We start from the raw sequence: 20,575 nt of genomic DNA, 5'->3' as shown, positions 1-20,575 counted from the left end.
GATTCTTTGAATGCAGTTTGAGGATTGATTTGTTAATCCTGGATGAAGTTATCATAAATAACAAAGGCTTAATGAGTCAAGAACCCTCCCAGCATGCACTGGGGTAATAGATTAATGGACATAAATCTCATTTTATGTGTGTTTCTGCATTGTTACTGCTGTTCTACATTGTACTCCACAATGTTTCCACTGTTTCCACACTTTCATCACTGTTAAACAATTAGTGAATCACCAGTGAATGTGATTAGACATGTGGGTGCATGACTGGTGAGTTTCTCCTCATTGGAGATATCAAAGACCTGTAAGTGTTAATCATAAGCCTGCCATGACAATGAAACCTTACTAAAAACTAAACTAAAAGAGAGGTCTTTATTGCATAGACATATTTCAACATAGTGAGTTGTGTAGTTTATCATTAAATACATATTAGTGATCAAATGTCAAATTAAATGTCTTATGTTCTGGCTTCACTGGTCTTGCAAGTCTGAATCTTTAATGTCTTTTTGCTCAGAGTATCCCTGTGTAAATTTGGATTGATTCCTTTTTAGTGTACAAACTTTCATACAGTTTTATATTTTATCATGTATAAGTAAAGATAACTATCTATTATGTAAATTAAATGGAGATAACTACACCAATAGATCCTAATGATTTATCAGTAACCTGCATGTTCTCATCTAAAATCATAATTATATCAACATTCTTTTAGTCAAAAAAGAAAGTGAGACATCTGTATCTGAAAATGAGTTTGTGTATTGGGTTCACCCTAAAACGTTTCAGTGATGATCCAGGTAACTGTCAATAAGCCTGCACTTTAGCAGGTTTGGGTTTAAGGACTTGTTGCTATGACAACAGTTCCAGATTAATTTTAAAACAGCTTTGAAAAACCTAAAAATCCAGACACATGTCAAAATTTTAACTTCCTAATCTGGATAACCTAGGTATCTACGTACAAAGAATGGGGCCCTGCTGTGATGTGTTTCTATTTTGAGAGTGTTTTGTGACGGTGGGGTAGATTGTCTAACAAATCAGTGATAGTGACTGACAACAGGTGTGAATCATTAGGTGCACCAAGCAGTGAGTCACTGTCAATTTGAGGCAGAAAGGATAAAACTGTTCTGTAGTAAATGTCATTCTGTCTGTGCGTGTGTGCCCATAGAAAATTGTGATTGTGTGCAGTAACAGAAAGTCTACATCAGTGTTGTTCTAGTTGCTTTGAAAGCTTTGAAAGCTAACTCACTCTGTAGTTACCAGTTAGGTGAGGCTGAGAAGGTAAAAGGCCAGTCACTGATAAGGTGGAATGAGTGAGGGAAGAGTTAATAGCTGCTTGCTGTCAGGCTGCATTTAATTTATATGTTTGTTTTTATTCAGTTATCTGTTGAATTTCCCAAGGTTAATTTTCACCGCTGTTTCATTAATATCTTTGCTAATAAACATCACCTTTTTGGTATTCTTCCACACACCTGCTTCCTCAATATTTCTTTTAAAGTTTTCCAACATCCTCTGCTCTTTATATGAGATGGCGGCACTACAATCAACATAATATAGTTTTAATTCTTGGCCTAAAAATACACTGTGCTGTTGTTTTAAACCTCAAATCAAGTGATCACTGTCACCTTGGTTACAGTAATAGCAAGAAACAATTTGTAACCATTGTTGACATCACAGATTTGAGTCCTTTTTTTTTTTGGGAAGGAAACCCATAAATTATCTCACAAACTCCCAACAAATGTACATGTTGTGAATAAAAGAAATAAAAAAACCCATCCATGTCTCCATCGCAGTTCACTCATCCTTTTGGTGCAACATGTTGACTGAAAGTCAGATCAGGAGCTCCCTGTGAGAGAATATACAGTTGTCTAACTTGAATGAACTGGAATCAGCAGAAGCAAATTGGTGAAATTGTTAAAATATTGAATTTGATATAAAGAAAACATGATAAAACAGTTGGTGAAGGTCCAGAGTGATTAATTACTCCCTGAATCAGGAGGCCGCTTGCTCAGTGTGATACAAGACATCCTGTTGAGCAATATACTATAGATGAGTGGATGTGTTCAACTTGAAAGTGCACCACGCTGGGCAATAATATCTTGTCTTCTCCCTGTTAATTCTGTTTTGATCAAAAACATAAGAGGTTAATTTGGCTGACTGGCAAGACCGGCCGGTCATTTTATTTCCAATCAAATTAGTTGGGTGATTTTTTTTTGCTTTCAGGCTCACTAATTTTTGTTGTTCTTTGACACACAGTGAAGACTATTAGACAGAATTCACCTACAGAGGTAATCAAATCAATGACTAACAACAAAAATGTAGAGAATTTAATCATTTTTATATCAATATTCAGTAATTCTTCAGCCTGCAGTAATTTGGCAAACAGTAAAAGCCTTTGACAAATCACTCCCAAGTCTGTCAGCTCAGGCTGTACCTCGTTGCTCTTAGGAAGTTGGAGTCTGAGTGAAAACAGTTGGCTAGGGCTGCTGCAGACGCCTCATGGCTGCTGAGTCTGTGCTGAGCACAGTGAGCCCCATGCATCCTAGCCCACTTCGCCTCAGGGCTCTCATCATTAGCAGGGAGCTGGGTGTGTTGTATGGGAATAGAAATGAGTTCACTGAAAAGTCAGGAGTTCCCCCCCTTCCTCCCCTTCACCCAAACCCAGCTCTGACCCTGTGTTGGAACTCTCCTCTCAGTCCTCCGTTGCATAGTTTTCACTCAAAAGAAATCCCAATCCACTCCAATTCTCAGTCCATTTGATATCTTTCCCTTTCTTCATGTCTTAAGTCTTTGTTTCCATTATCGTCTCGTTACATTCCAGTGTGTGCACTATTCGAAGTAGTCTCTCCAGTCAAACTGGGTCATTTTGTAACTGAGTTCTTTTTGCCCCTTTGACACTTGAAAGATGTTTAAATCCTACAGATGCAAGTCCAAATCTCTCAAAGAAAAATGCATTTAGATTGTTAAATTCCTTTGCTATTTTTTCATGTCATGTTTTAATCATTTTAGATGACCTCCAACTTTACAGTCAGACTGAATGTCAATTGTTGGTTCAGATATATTAAAGGAAAATAGGCTCTATACCGCCGCTCCGCCCCTGTTACGCTGCCTGCATCTACCCTTGGCACTGTGAGTGGTAGTGGTTGCTCAGTTTTGGATTTACAGCTCTGCAGTCCCACAGATTGGTCTGTCTAAACCAAGCCTGCTCTTTGAAGAAGACCCATAAACCTGACCAAATGCTGCCACTTATTCTCAGTAATTAAAACAAGCTGGAATGGAGAAAAGTCCTTAAATTATCAGAGGCTAGGCAAGATGCAAGCCTCACACACAGCCTCGTACTTCAGGGGGGTCGTAACTATTGACATCCCCAAAACAGATTGCATGTGCGAGGAGTTTTGCACCAAGACAGAAAGCTTTAAGAGGTATAGTCCTGAAAGCTCTCCCCACGCCATATGTATTGTAAATTCAGGGTGGGCTTCCATACAAGTCCAACAACGTGCCACTAGGCTAAGATAACGCTACAGGCAGTAAATCAAACCAAAGCAATCCATAATGTGAAAGTGAATTAATTAGCCTTTTAGAGACAACTTAAAATGATCTATCACTGAAGATTTAACCTTATTTACTGTGTGTAATTTAGCAAGCGTCAGGGGTAAGAGAGGCTAGGGAACTATAGCGGAGATTGCCTATATGAGTTGTAATGATGTACATGATATAGCACTAATAAATAAGCATATTGGTACATACTGTAATGTGAATCATCTCCCTTGTATTATTATCACTGAACTCCAATAGTCGTCAACCAGCCTATGTGGTTTGAACAATAATGAGAAGCGGGATGCGGGTCATGAGTTCAAATGGCCTGTTGTGTGTTGACCCGCGAGCTGGCAAAGTAATGAGTATCTAGATGATGAGGATACACATGCACACCCGCACACTCACGCACGCACAGCCAGTCTCTGATGCTGTCTGACAGTAAGCTGGCAGGGTTGGCCCATTTATTATGCGTCTGAAACTGGCGGTGAAAGAATCAGTCACAGGAGAAGTGAATGTTTTTATCATTTGGCCAAGATGAAACATTACATTTTTTTTATGTTTATGTCATTTATGTCATTGCTCAGGTCTTGACCACAATTGACTACAGTATGTGATTCTAAATGCTAGTTATACATGCAACAGTCAATGGTTTGGTGACTACGTGATGCACTGACCTTGTCAAAGAATGATGAGCAGAATCATTTTCTCCACTTCATGCACTGACCTTGTTTTATCTGTGCTCTTGTAGTCCCTTGGTCCAGATTCCTTGTAGATAACACTGATTTACATAAAGGCTTTGTTTAGAAAGTCTGTTTTAAAATGCTTTTAGAATACTGATGCGAGGAGTTAATACACAATGAATATTCATGATTTAAAAAAAAAGCTTCTACACAATTGAGCAGAAAAAATACAGTCCTTGATTACATCAATTGTTGGGTATGTTGCAGTACACTATGGTCAGGTTAATGACTTGATGTTCTTCTCTGCAGGTCTTTGTTTTTTTCTTAAAGGTTTCAGCTCTTTTAAAGATCTACAAATTGCACTCAGGAGATCACTGACCATAAAAAATAATTATTCCCATAGAAGAAGCTAAATAATTTAATCCCAGAAAAAAGTGCTCACTGAGATATTGCTGTTAATTGCACGGTGAAACTGAGTAGCCAGCAATTCCATCAGGTTGTGCTCTCTTAACAGATGGGCAGGCGTGATGAAAAAGACCCTTTTAATTAGTCTGTCTGAAGAGGTTTCTTCATAACCGACAGCCCCCTCTACATTTAAGTTTCAGTGGCCACCAGGCAGGCTCTTAGCTGGCTCCCAGCAGCAACCATCTGGTGGACAGCAGAACCGTGGCTACAGGGTGGCTCCTCTCTCCGCTGAGTCGACACATAGCCCAAGGACGCAAGCAAAATGCTTGTGCTGAAAGGTCCCTACACCGTTTAATCTGGTACCTTTGTGTTCTGCATGGGGATCAGGGGTCAAACTAACAAACTACACATCAATGTATGTAACATTGCAGAGGTAGGTCAGACAGGATGTGATAGTAGCTAGTGCTAAATTGAGTTAATTAGCTGTGTTGACATGTGTTAACTATGTAGCACTCAGTCATATTGAAACCTTACCTGCAAGATTTAAATGTTTAAATAATTTAAATGAGATTTATAATATGACTTTTTAACCTGATTGAATTTTTATTATTCCAAATGGTTCTCAAGTGACCCTTTAGTAGTAAAAGAATATACTAGGATTACCACCTGGGGGATTGCATTTCAAAAGGCTGTGTGGGAGATCAGCATCAGCAGATTGTAGGACACATTTTAGAGTGTGATTGTAAAGCATCTTCTTTCAGCTTGGATGATTTCACATTCACTTGACTATGATTGGCAAGTCATTGATCTTCCATCCTGTCCCTTTTTGTGGCTAGATCCTGCATGTTTAAATTGCAAGAACATTGCATTTCTGAAGATTTCTGTCTTTTCTTTTTTTGAAACTGTAATTCATAAAATGCAATGGCTAATGTGGTTTCAGGTCTGTGCTATGGCTACTGATAAGATGAATTGGATTTCCTAAAACTCATTGGATAGCAGAATTATGTGTGTTACACTCCCTTTTCACCAGAATGAACCATTTTCTTGTTGAGAGGGGGCGTTTGATCTGATGCATAAGGGTTTCTGAGAAGCAATCAAAGCCCGGAGAAATCAAACTGTCCACCTCTGTGAAAATGGGCTTTTTTCTGCACACAAACAAACCTTCAAGTGTGAGAAATCCTTCTAAAGCAACATCTCAAACAAAATATAGTCTTTTGATTTGTTTTCTTACTTTGGAATTGGAAAAACAAATTGAGGTGTTGTGTGCAGGCCTCAGAAACAGTAGATGTGGCAACAAATTGCCAGAAATGAAAATACAATGATAACTGTCTTTGTATCTGTATGATGATGTGAAATGCTCTAATTAGATGGATATTACAACTTTGAAGACATTTGATTCAGTATATACACCATCAAAAAAAGAAGCAAGGTGTACAGCAAAGCTTGTTGCTCACTAAATCACACAGCATCTGAACTTAATTGCAATCCATACAGTATGTGAATGAAAATCTATGCTTTGAGGACTGTGTTTGTCACAATTGGTGCTATTTTCTCCTTTTCAATGCAAGAAATGCAAGAAATTGCAATGTAATTGGTATTTAGCCGTACTGCTGGAAGATATTTTGATGTTCCGCCCACTCCTTTTTGTATTTGACATTTACTTTACCTCATTGTGATACCACTAGTATCGCATTCACAGTTTGCATGTTTACCGTGACTAAAAAAATATAATCAAACTAGTCATGGTCCAGCCTCTGGGTTAATCCACCAATCATACAAAGCCTTGTTCTATCCACCATGCTTTTGTGTGCTCCTCACTCACACCTTTTGATTAGGTGTGCTGTTTTCATTTACACATGTAGATGATGATGATTATAGATGTAAGGTGTTTTTTTCTTCCTGGGGCGTTTCCATTGCAGCACTAAGGGGCCCCTTCATTGTCTCAGTGAGATACAGTGCATTGTCTCATCAGACAGTTTCATAAACACCACAGTGGTGACAGCCCAAACGCCGTCTTTGTATTCCCTCTCAGTCTCCCAGATTAGAGCTTGATTGGTGCAGGTTGCTGACAGGAGGCTGTCAGTAGTTGTGATGTCTGAAGTGGAGTATGTGCAAGTGAAGAGGTTAATTACACAACATTTAAGACCCTTCTTTGCCTCACCATTCATACTGCAGCCAATCACATCCAAGACACTCGCTAATCAAACGTAGGCTGGCAGCTCCGCGCCGTGGCAACAGTTGCCGTGATGGCGGCTTGTCTGGCAGGGAGCGCGCGTCCTGCTGTTTGCCTATTTGAGTTGGTTGGCAGGCTTTTACAATCCCCCCTCTCTTTTACTGCTATTCATTCATAGCCAAAAAAGGTGGAGAATAAATTTGTTCTCTGAATTACTGATGCACTGGATCATTCTTACTCGTGTCGGATTTGTGCCTCATTAAAGCTGGCAATTATGTCAAAATAGAAACCATTTGTCTACTATTCAAATAAACAATGTAGAAAAATACATTTCAGATGCCTTAGAAAGAGCTACATAAGATACATTGCCCTTAAAATATCTGATATTAAATTTTAGAAAAAGCAGCTGCTACTGCATTAGACAAATTAGAAACAGATGAAGCATACCAAGGTTCAGTTTCACTTCTGAGTGACAAACTTTGAAAGTCGACCATAGCCACGATGAGGTATGGCATTCTCACCCGGCCCCCCTCATGTGCTGACATTTCAACATGAAGACCCTCGTCCACAGGTCGAAACATATGGCTGCCAGCAGTCGCTCCACGTCAACAACGTCGTCTCTGCTGCCTGAGCTCACAACTACAGCTTTCATCTAGTTCACTTTAAAGTATGACCCCTTTGACCTGTCAGAGAGAGACACATCTACTCCCCTCACACCCCAACTGTAGGACCTCTCACCACTGTGGTAATGAGGAGGGCTAACAGCTTGGTTTTGTGGACAAGACTGACAGAGATTATGAGCAAACAAGGAAGAAACTAGACTTCATACAGTTGTAGAGGTCCATGCTATCTTCTGAAAATAGTATATGTCAGTCTTGCCTTCCAGTTAGAGCTGGGCAATATATCAAATTCATTTAATTAATTTTGTTTTTGCAAGATGTGTAAAATGTCTAAATCATGAAAACCGAGTTATTACAATATGCACAAAAAGGATTTTTTTAGTCAAAAAGGAACATAGCTGATAGCTGCTACATTATCCATTTTGAGTCACGACAGGCTTTGTCACACTACATGTGCACACCTACTGCAGTTTACGGCAGGCTACTGTCGTGACTCCAGGTGGCTAGCTGTCTCTGGCTAACTTGGTGTGAATTTAAAGGTTGCATCTATGAGAGTGAAAGATTGAAGTGAAATGACTCTGCACACTGGTTTGCACTCTAAGTTTGTGTTTGTTGACGAGGTATCATCTCTGGATTAAGGGCTGGGAGCTAATGCTAACTAGCAGCAGTCAGCAGATATCAAGCTGATGTTGTGTCTAGAAGCACAAACAACAGCAGGTCCATTAGTAAGGTGACTTTTCTGCCCTGCCTGTACCGTAATGGATTATTCAACTAGATGACCGTGCTCTAGTTGAAGCATCTGTTACTGACAGTCAATAGCTGTGTGGGATAACCTGTATTTTATGTATAATGATGGCAGTCTTGCAGGTGCTGCAGGTATTTCATTATTCTTGCACAATTATCCAAAAAAATATGATTTTTCAGTCCGAGTGTGAAACAATTGAGATTTTATTTTTTGACCATATTGCCCCGCCCTACTTCCAGTGGTCCAAGGCACTGCACGTGTATGTTTGCAAAGATCTTTGGATATCAAAAGATTCATGGCTGGCCTTTATACTACATGAGGCCACTGTTAATTATTTTCTTTTATGGTTATATTGTTCTGTGGAGCCCCATATGGAGGATGGTATAGTTATGCAGATTCCCAAAGGTATTAAGATCATAGAAACTAGCAATCAACCTCCTTTTTTATGATCAGTATCATAGAATAGAATCATTTGTTTGGTTAGTTGACATATAGCAAGAGGCGGTTTATAACAAAGTGCATGCTTTTTGTACTGTAGTATGGTACAGGAAAATAATTTGACTTTGGCCCTTCTTGTTACAATAATGAAACTGGATGCAAAACCCATCTGAGGATAGAACAAAACATAATGTCCTTGACAACACTCAGCCTCTTTTTTTGCCGAAAGAAGCAACAAGACATTGTTCAAAATAGCAGCAGTGAGATTATTTCTGGTGCCAATTTCCCCAAGGTAACGTTCATTGTGTTTTTAGTATATGTTGTTCCATAGCAACAGAGATGAAATGGTTTTATTGATTTGCTCAGGAGCAAATTAGGCCTCACCCGGGAGTATCCATGCGATTCACTCTGCTCTGCCTCCGTTGCGGTATGAACAACCATCAACAGATATTTCTTCCTCCTCTTTAATTACCATTGGTTACCTGAATGGCATGGCACACAGACAGAGCTGCCCTCGTAATTAACTGTCAGCTGTTTTAAGGCACAGCTCATTGATTAGGTCATGATTGCTAATAGGACGTGAAATCCTGCTGCATTCTCAATTGATATAGACTACAATGAATGGTAGTTTTAAATTGGCGTCAGACCTCAGAGTTAAGTACTTTAATAGGCAAAAATTACACATTTGACATTTTTACTTAAACAACCTTTACTTTCACTGACTTTTACAAAGCAATTACTTTGTGATATATATGCTTTAGGTTGTACTGTCATGCTGTTTATGATTATGCAACTGTAATCCCTTTTTGTTTGCAATTCCGTTTCTTGAGATGCAGTTGGCTTACATGAAGCTTTCAGGCTTTATATTGTGTCTTACTGTCCAAATTGGTTACTGTGACTGCAAACTGCAGTGTTACTTTGTCAGTCTAGCTTTGCATTTTGGAGGGATGTGTTGTGAGTGGATTAAGAGGGTGGTTGTTAGATAAATTATTACTACATGTCCCCACATAAGCACTTGTGTCATGTCCTGTCTTTGTAATTCCATAAATGTATTATTTTTGGTTTTAACTCATTTTGTTTTAGAAGAAACAGATCATTTAAACAGCTTTTCACACAGATTTTATATGTGTAAATTGTATTTCCTATTACAAGGAGACACTGTTCACTACAGTGTGCAGTAAACAAGATCCTCTTGTGACAAGGACAGCTCCAAAAATGCTTCTGGTAATACAAAGTGTGGGTGAAAATGCAAATTAGCTGTTGATTAAGTGCCCTCTAATAATGAAAAAACGTTGACCTAGAGTGTTGCACTTAAAAAAAAATAATTTTCACATAGTTTGATTAAATACAAAAAAATAACGAGATATACAACAATTGTTAGTCTGCTGGTATCCTTTGCAAGTAGCCACTAAGTTAGGTTTGAATTTAGCAGTTGCACATTGAATATCCGATCTCAGCATGTTGTTTCTTTGTTCATTCATGATCATTGATCTTCTCTCTGGGAATGTGACTAGTCTGGATGAACAGGTGGGCTCATGCCTACAGGCATGTGAACTCAAGGCCTCAGCCGCTCCACCATCCAGACTTTGTGCTCGGGAGACTTTTGGCGGACGTGTGGCAGTCCCTCCTCCTCCTTCCATCTCTGCAGCTCCCCAAACACAGTTGTTCATGAATATGGATGGCAGGCAAGACTCCCTGGCATCATTAATGTGCCACAAGCCCATATAAATCACATCACCATAAAACCTCCAAATGCTCTGATAAAGAAGGTAACACGATAACAACTGGCGGAAGTCAAGAAGACGAACAATACTTGAGAAGAGAAACACACTGTGGGTTCTTGGTTAGTTGCTTGTTCTACACTTTGATTTGGTCTGTCGTAACACTGCAGTTGTTGTTATGTAGTAGTGTTAACAGCCTAAAACGGCTCATGTGACAAGAGTGAATGCAGTTACTTGCAGACACAGTTTATCTTGGCTGAGATGTTGACAGGCACTCATGCACAGCTGCAATAGACTATAACCCTTAGAAGACTGTCCCTTCTCAGCATGGGGAAGAAAAGCTCTGACATCTTTTTAGATTGAAAGATGAGTGCACACGCTGAACTCCCAGTATCCCCTTTTGATAAACTACTGTAGAACATGTATGCAGGGTTTGCTGCAAGATGTTTGAGAATGATGAAAACTGAATGGTCTACAGAACTACGATAAAATTGGATCTCACACAAAAAATGTAAAAGATCGATGGGGCATATTCTAAGTTAAATAGCCCGTTTCTAAATTTAAATCGAGTTTTAAATGGTGATCTGTACATTTACAGTGTGTTTGTTTAAACTAATTTGACAAGAAACTGTTTTAAAAAACAAAAATGCATATTTTATCCTCTTTGTCTCTCTGTGAAAAGAATAGCAGAGTAAAAGCAAAATACTTTTAAATGGCACAATCAGCAGCTGGACTCTGCACTGAGGACATTTTCACAATCTGTTGGCGGCCAGCTCTCTCCTCTCTCTTGTCCTTTTTGACAAAGCCACACACAGCCACGAAACATGGACAAATGCTTGGTGTGTATTGTTGCCTGTTAAAAGACCTTCTAACCATCTGGAGTGTTCTTGAATAATAACCACAATGACTTCGGTTTGTGACACGCATGAACATGCCATGTGTATCCTTAAGATATGTTCAGAGCAACAATAGCGCTGCATCAAAAAATTCAAGCTCCTCCTCAAGAGAGACGACTGCAGGGACCAAACACAGTCATCTGGCGAAAGTTGAGCCAGAATGAACTTGCAGAGCAATATCATCTGGCAGTGCACTAAACTGGTCAAGGAAATATGTCAGAAGCACAGCAGATATGATATTTTGTAGCATGTAGCATCATGCTAATTATACTATTTATCATAGAAGAACTGAGAGTTGTAAAACCCTGCCTCAAAAGAGTATAACTTCGAACCAGACTTCCAGGTTTAATTTTCATCTTCTCACCCATACCTGTAGCAACACACTCATGACACCCATGATCACCTCTACATGAACATACTTTTTGTTTTTAGGTTTTCAAGCTTTGAAGAATTGGTTAGTTAAATCACTGCAGGTCACTTGGACTACATAGTACCATTATTTCTGGCTCATGTTGTCTCATGTTGTGTTACACATTTTGTCAAAATTTGGGGATTTCTATTTTTTCTACTTTAAATATTACAGTATGAACTCTAAAAAGCAAACCTTAACTCACTGTTTGTAAAATTGCATATACTGTAAGTATTAGGTCACTATGAAACATTACAGAAAAATATGTAGAGCTAATCCTTTAGGTGCTGCAAATTTTTTATGGACATGGAACTTCAGGCGGACTAATTCTCTGCAACACAACAGAGAACACAGTGGTGTGCCAGATTTATTTATTTATTTTTCATGACAATGCACCCCTGCAAACATCAAACAGGTCCCCATATACAAAAAGGAGGCTTTTTGACGCTTTGAGTTAGACTTTTTGCCGTGTTTGATGAGTGAGTCTTCCCCCCGAAATCCACACATGAATATGGAGTAGCAGGGCCTCAATGAGGCAGGCAGGCTTCTCTTCAGAGCAACTTCAGACAAGGTTCCTTGCAGGGGGTCTGGAGTGGATTCTTGGGGGCACCACAATGCCAACCTACTTCACAGACCTGGCTTTTGTTTTTGGAGAGGAACCAAGCAAAATTTTTAGCTTTCACCCTGCAAAGGCAAAGCATGGATAAATATTTTGAAGCATATCTATAAGGAGAATAGCGGAATGGTGTTTTAGCTTTGTGCTAGAACCTACCAATAGCAATGCATTGAGTACTATACTTCTATATGTTCATACATGATTCAAATGCACAGTACTGTTCTCTCCATCCTTATCAAAGACCTATTAGGAATTATTCAGTAGGGTTGTACATGATTGAACATGGGACTGCAACACTATTTGATCTATCAAGAGATAAAATTCATACATACAAGTGGAATATGTGTTTCCTCAGCTGTCCTTCCTTTGCATTTTTAAAATACAATACGCATTGTTCTGTCATACAAGTAACCGTTTTACAGATTTTCAGCTCTATAACATGAACCTGAAACCTAACTTAAACAGTCAAACAACACTCAAACAGTGACAGATATGGGACAGAACAATTATCCCTGAAACATCAGAGCTGCATAAAATTGCAAAGGAAATGCTGAATAGAATTCCAATTTTATCGTCAAATGTGTTATTGTAACCCAAGTAAAAGAAGTATCAGAGCTGTGATGTAAAATTCATTATGCAGTGTTAAATGGCTACAAACTGGAATTCAAAAGCTTGTATTACAATATATTATTGCATGTAAGATATTCATTCTTTAAATTTCTGTTGAGCTGCTCCTCTGTAATGAAAAAAAAGAGAATAGCTAATTATTTATGCTATAAATCAGCTGGAAAACCGATGATTAATGTTTTATTTTGATGCAGCAATTCTTTTGTCACTTTAGTTTCATGTCTGATCAGGCTCTGATTTCCTCAGGGACTTAACACACCAGCAAATCAACCATTTAGAGCTGTGGAAATCCGGGTGAATTTGCTGAAAACGATAGCCTGTAACTCAATTAAGACAACTTCGAGCAATGCACACCCACTTCGTACTGAATTAGATTAACAGTAGCCGAATGCTGATATTAACCAAGTGATGTAATTACAACCACAGGTTGGGTGCTAAAGCAATTATAAAGCTGAGTGAATATTCCCAAATCAGATTAGGATGGTGAACTCCAACCCCTCTGCATTGAATAAGACATAATTTATCTATAAAGAGCATGGCTACACCTCCCTTTGCCTTTGACTTTGTCTTTCACAGGAAGATTAAGATGCAGAGATCTTTCACTGACATCCACTTAAACCTTCCTTTGTCATAACATCACCTCTCAGTCTATATCTCATTCAATAAATAATATTCCAGCTCTTTTTTTTTTTTTTTTTTACCTATTCAGACATAGATCTGGTCTACGTTTATCCATTTCCCATTGAAGCTGCACAACACAGATTTTAGCAGAAAACTTGACTAAATCCTAAACTGTACTACATTTAGGAAAAAGCAAAACACCTAACACATTAAGTAGTTAATTATTAATTTCATATTTTTTAGGAGTGAGCAATTTCTCCTAGACAAGGTGAGCAAAGTCTTGTGTTGGCCCCTTCAACACAGGTCATTATTATTGCCCTAGGTCAGGATTATGGAAAAGCTAATGCAAAGATATGCAACGGGATGGAGATCTGGATGGAGGAAGGTTGAGCTCAGATTGACTCCTTAATGTAATTACACCCACTCAGGGGAGAGAAGGAGACAGAAGTGGGCTGGGGATTTAAGAGAGGGATCTGACAGCCTCACAATAGCGAGCAGAGGAGTGTCAGCAGACCTGTCTCTCAGGGTTGAGGGTCGGCCTCATGGCCCCAGGCCAGGCACAAGAGATTAAAACATCCTGGCCGTAGGGCCTGGAAACAGCACACCCAAACACAGGACGTAGGGGCAAGAATTAGAATAATAGGATGGAGGATGATGCATATAATTCATTGTTATTCCAGTGCTCTACCTTTGCTTTACGTGCGTTCACTTGGGTTGACTCCCACACGAATCCTGCAGCCTGTTTTTGTTGCACTAAATTTAAGCAACATTTGTGAATGTGATAGGGAGTGATTGATGCATAATGTTTCGCAAGACTTTGAGAAAAGCTCGTTATTTCTGTCAGGTGTGATTTCCAGCATAGACAATGTGGCTTTCACTTCTTGACATGCAATCACAGAATGGATTGCCCACTCTAGAGTTGGCACTCCCTCACACAGAGAAAGAAAGAGAAGGGGGGAAAGAAAGGCCCTTTGATGAAAGGACTGAACCCAGCCCCCCACTCGCACTCTCTCCCTCCCTCTTATTCTTCCTTGCCCTGTGGAGTTAATCTGGCAAAGAGGAGGCAGCATCAGCCAATTTACACAAGCAGCAGCAGCTTTTTTTTTTTTTGTGCCGTGCCTTCTCTTTCACTCGCATTGCCTGTTTCTCCACCCCTATCCACCTCTCTGTTCTTTGTGTGTACTCTTGTTTGCCCATGTCTGTGTGCACGGTGTCTGTGTTATTCTCCATGCATTGGGCGGTGGAATAATATCAAGTACAGTAAGGTGAAAGACAGTCCAACCCCCGAGGCTGGCAACACCTGCCTCATACAAGCTGTGCAGCGGAGCTGTCATGGCACAGGTATCACCACCTACCTTCACCCATCCTCATGTACCCACTTATTGTGCAGTCTGTCGGCTCTAATGCCCGCCTACCTCTACTTTTCTTTTGTTTGTCTCCATTCTGTCGTCATTCCGATAAAGCCTTCTGTAGGTGCCTTTGAACAAAAGAGAAGAAAACGGATTAAGAGTTCTCCATGATTGAGCCCCACCCTCCCACCTCCCTTAACACATACGCATACACACACACACATCCCTTTTGGGCACCTATGCATATCAGAATCAGCTGTGCCCCCGGAAAAGAGGAAAACAATGGACAAAACATGTTTTAATTACCAGCAGGGCTTGGATGGCAGTAAAATGAATAGCTTGAATGATGCTGCGTGTTTTATCCACATCATGGCGGATGAAAGTAGGTGTTAATCAACAGTGTTTACCCTGTCCATCACTGTGTCCGAACAGTAATTACCTAAACACAAAGTATGGTTTTTGTTTTGCAATGGTATTAGTCATGCTGGTGTGAGACGCTTGTTTCTGCTTCCTGCTGTAATGTGTTCAATAAATCCTCCAGACATACTGATCCTCTTGCAGTTTGGAAGCGAATCCAAACATTGTGGCCCATCAATTTTTCTCCACCAGGCTTGCCCAGATCAATTAAATCAAAGTTCCTCTCAGCCGGACGTTAATTATTTAATGAATGGCATCTGGACCTGGTGTGGCTGTGCATGCATCCGAGCCGTGATGGGAATGGGAACTGGAGGGATATAGGATGTTATTTGTCATGATTGCCCCCATCTTCTTAATATTTTTTCATATTCATACATATTTCATATGTAGAGGGATTTTTCTGCTGCAGTATTATGGTAGCAGGATAGCAACCAACCATTGTTGGTTGCCCAGGAGACTTAGAGGTGAGATTCATTTCTAAATTTAATTCAGGTATCAGTGTTTTATAAGTCATTGTGCAGATTTTCTGTGCTCTCTGTTGTTTTAAGGAGGAAAATGGAATTATTTGTCATTGCCAATGACAACCAAGAAAATGCATGATTGCCAGAGACAAATATGCTTCTGCTGGATGTCAACATGGCACCAGTTATTAGAAAATTACAATCTTTTACACCAGTGTCAGTGTTCCTCTCTTTTGAATTTTTAGGCTCACCTCTCCAGAGCTTTTGGTCAAAGGTGAAGGAGACTAGTCTCATCCTAATTTACACAATGATGCATCAGCACTTTGCGTGCCCCAGGTCAATATAAGTCTGCCAGCACCTTGTGCAGCCTGTCAGAGTCAATAGACTGGTTGACATGACATGTCCTGCACCAGTGATTGAATTACTGGCCATTTGTCTGCCATGATTGTCTTGCTGTCATATCATAGTTAATCTTGTTGTGGGTGCTGTCTGTCATATCTTCATCAGATGTGACAAAGGACTAAAAGAACATTTTGCTGTGTTATTGTGATTTTCTTTTGTTATAGGATTCCATATATCCCTTTTAAGACCAATTTAAATTCCTCCTCTTCATTTATTTCAATAAGGAACTTGAAAATCTTTGTCTACCTCAAATGCCTTCATCTTTTCATCCTGTCTGTAAAATTTAATTGACACCCACAGTATAAACCACAAAATAACACTATTCAGCAATGTTCAGTAAAGAAGAAAATTCAGCTTTCTAATTCCTTATTTGTGTTTTGTAATGCATGTGTCTCCCATTAGACACATGCATTGTGCTACAAGTGTCTATAGTAGAAATAGCTAGTCTAATTAGATCTTTGTAAAATTAAGCCAGTGCTAGTTGTCCATCTTGAACAGATGTGATTATGATTTTCTGATTAAAAAATCATTCTGTTGCTCCACACCTACTCCACCCACAGAATCACATTGCCAGAAGAGTTTCTGCAGCTCTGCAACAAGGTAGGCTCATCAAAATGTTCATATACAGCATGTTGCATCATAACTGTGTAGCATTGCATGCACACAGTATTTACGTAATATATACTGTATATTCATATGCTCGAGCTGCTGCACTGCATTTTCAGCAAATTAATTACCAGCTATATGCGGTATGTAGTAATTACCATGGAGGAGTGGCGCGGACTGAATTACGATTAGTATGAGTAAATAAATAAAGAGTCACTGGGGATGTCAAGTGAAAGGAATGCTCCCAGAATGGCTGACATTCAAAGTAAACTGGGGTGTTGGCCTAAGATAAACAAAACTATTGATACATTCAAAATGTGTTCATTCCAAGCTGTCCACTAATGTGGAATAACTTGAAGTGGTCTAGAAGATATCACAGCCATTACTTGTTATAAAATGTATTTACATTTCATAACAAATACACAGGATTGATTGCTTAGTAATGCCACTTGCTGAGACTTTAAATACATTTTGTGGCCAACAAAGAGTTAATGTTGCTTTTGTCCTCTCACATTCATGACTTTACACTCCAACAATACTGAGACAAACCATAGTATTGTTAATAATTCAGAGACGGTGGAATATGCATGCTTTTTCTCTCATAGACTACTTAAGATGCACAGACTGAGACTCTTCAAATATTGATTTTCACCCTCTCTCCAATCCAACCTCCGATTTAGCCCTTCCTGTGACATATGAAACAAAGGAGTGTGAAAAGGTAGTTAGGCTACAATAGTAAGTACTTTTTTGCCCAGGATTTGCATTGGTTCCAACATAACAAGATGGTAATTTTGTGGCATTCTGCAATATAAAAACACATAAATTCCATCTAGCAGGATTAAGCAACTCACTAATCTATCTACAGTAACTGTCTCGCATGTGTAAATTTATTTTTACAGCCTGTCAGACCGAAGCAAGATGCTCGATGGCACAACTTCAGAGGAACTCCGTGGTGGTTGTAATTCATCTGCTGCAGTTTTCAAAACCTCATAGTTCACCTTGCTCCTCTGATCTGGACCCGGCCTGGCACGTATTATTTAACAGGGAGATGAATGGCCGATTGGGCGTTGCTCATGTGTCATGGCGTAAGTCATGATAAATAATAGGAACAGACTGACAGGACACAGGACAGTAAAGAGTAGAGATATCAACATCAACACAGGCTCCACCAACCGCAATGTAATTTTGTAAGTCGTTAAATCACTGCCAGAGAAATATGAGTCCAAGGTTATTGAGCGCAGCGTGAGTGATGGAGACTTGGAGTGGTCCACAAGGCTCAAGTTGCTGCGGAAATGAGATTTAACACTGTGTCATCTCATAGACCTTAGCCAAGCAGAGAGGGAAAAAAATTCAGAGTGGAACTGAATTGTATCTGTTGATGTGATGCTTGAGCTGTTTACTGAATTATATTGGTTGGAATTATGGACTGAAATTTTATCTGAAAATGAATCAGCACAATAACGCTTTGTCAGTGTTACATATCTTCCGCAGCAGGGCTTCTTTATTTACAAGGATGTTGTGTTTGTTCTGATGGACAGTACCCATCTACTACATAATGGAGGAGGAGAAAGGCAAGGAGAGCTGAGGGTGATATGGGTTGAAGATGTGAGACAGAGGGAGATATGTGGGGTACATCATCCAATTTGTGATGGACCAGATGCTGTACCCTCAAGCGAGGTATTTTACCCCAAACGGTACCTGTTTAAAAACTCCATCTGTTGAAATGGGCCCTGGAATATGTCAGCAGTAGCTGAAGGCTCTCTTGCTGTGCTCGAGCTGGCTGTCTGGCTCTGAGGATCATGTGCTGTCAGCTGTACCCCATGGGCTGAGAGAGGGAGAGAGGTGCTGCTATGGCAGTCTGACAGCAGGGCTATGGCAGCCGCAGCCTGTACCATCTCTCTAAGAACCCAAGAGGGGGAAGAAGGGGGGCAGAGGAAAAAAGAGAGAGAGAGATTCTATCATAACATGGAGCCCATGTTGTTGAATGTCAGTGTGGTGGGGAGATTGCAAATCACCTCTTCCTCTGAATGTCACAAAAGGTGCCATATGCATACAGCTGCAACACTGAGTGTCTTGGATGAAAAAGTAATGGTCAGCAAGCATATGGACAGATGTTTCACTGGCTGATCTGATGCAAGAGAAAAGCAAAGTCAATAAGTTCACCATCCATAGGAGTTATACAGCTGGGGAAAAAAAAATTGTGTATGTGCCTGCACATGTGTATGTATTCAAATTTGCCTACAAGTTTTGAATTGTTTTTTGGGCTTGCCTTTCAATGTGGTTATGAGGTTACAGTAATTCAGAGAGCAGGAGCCCTGCAGCTCCCTCAAAGGATGCCTCAGGCATAGTCTCATATTGTATGATGATTTGAGCACTTGTAAACTGTGCTGTAAATGGAAGTAAGTCCCTACTTAGAATTACAACTATTTAATGCACATAGTTTTTGTAAGTTTTGTGTATTACCTTGATGTTTTCTTGATATTTGTTCTTCTCTAAGCTTAACAGCAAACCGAGATTGAATATTTGATTTATTGCCTTTAATCATATACCTTCAAATTAAGGTGTGGTTAAAAGCCCAAATATTAGTCATCTCATGATAATACTTGCTTCTCTTGTGGAAGACCTAAAGGTGAGGCTGAAACAAGAACCAGTCTGTTCAGTAACTCCAGATTCAGAAAAAGCGCTACTGACTGATCGCATTCACAGCACATGCCTCCAAGCATACTCCCTCTGCACTGGGAGGCAAAACATTGCCTGCAATTTTCCATCCAGTCTTATTCAATTTAGCCTCGCAATTTCACTCTGGTTCAAAATGTCCATCTTTATAAAAGTATACGGATGCAGCTTCACCAGCTAATGCCCATCTCCTCACATGTGTCAAGTGAAATAGCTGCATAGGTGGGGTAAAAATGTGGTTTCCTCCCCATAGCTGTGGGGTGTATAATCTGTAGCTGTGGATATGCTGGGGTTCGGTTTTGTCCCACAGTGATCCAAGGCTAAGACTGTCCACTAGGGATCTCCACAGGAGCCAGATATCTGTGTCCTCTATCTGCTCTTAGAGGACATTTATACTCCCTCTAGCAAAAACTCTAATATGATTCATTTGCAAATGAGGTTAAGCAGAAGGATAAAACCCAAAGATTGCACAGTGTCTATATTTTACTTTCATTTTGTCAGAGTAAAGGTTTGGTTAAAAGTTCCATGATTCATTTTAAACACTTCCTCTCATTAGAAGTAGTTTTCCCACCTGCAGCGGTCTGTGTGTATATGTATGTGTGTGTGGAAATAATCAATCCCCATAGCAGTAATCAATGGGGGGAGAAGTATGCAGTAATTTAGTTAATTAAAAGCTGGGGGGCATTAGACAAAACTGGGCGTTAGATCTCCATTTTAGAGGTGGCATAATTATGTGCTATACTTTGTAAAATGGCTGATAGGGATTTCCTGCCCAGGCAAGAGAAATGAATATTCATCAGGCATTGTTAAATGGTGTTTGTAGACATATTACCACTTCGGGAGATTTACTCTTGCTCTTCAGTTACTCATCCGAAGAAGCATTAGTGAAAAACCATTCCAAGGGCTGCGGTGTTAAATGCAGCATTGTGCGTGCATGTTAGCAACTGAGTACTGTAGACATTCAAACAACAAGACATGAGAGATACTCGAGCTAGGTGGCAACCATTCTGGCAAGGAAAAAAAGACCAATTAGCAGTAATCTGTTGAAGCTAAGTGGACTTAGAGTGAAAGCCCAAATCAAATAGGAACACGAGGGATGAATTCTCTCTAATTTGAAGTCATTTTGATGGGCAACCTGAGCATGGTGGAGCATATGGCAGACAATTCAGCTGTGTTTTGATAGTG

The 20,575-nt window shown here is 39.8% G+C and overlaps 1 long non-coding RNA gene across 3 annotated transcripts in view; it reads left to right on the top strand.

Moving 5' to 3' along the window:
• Window positions 1–20,575, top strand: part of LOC121881347 — a 44,116-nt gene that overhangs the window by 816 nt on the left and 22,725 nt on the right. The gene's annotated exons all lie outside the window — the stretch shown is intronic.

Source organism: Thunnus maccoyii, chromosome 16 (assembly GCF_910596095.1).
Source record: "Thunnus maccoyii chromosome 16, fThuMac1.1, whole genome shotgun sequence".
Taxonomy (NCBI): Eukaryota; Metazoa; Chordata; class Actinopteri; order Scombriformes; family Scombridae; genus Thunnus; species Thunnus maccoyii.
The sequence above is the reverse complement of the archived record's forward strand: the minus strand, read 5'-3'. Positions and strand labels throughout refer to the sequence as shown.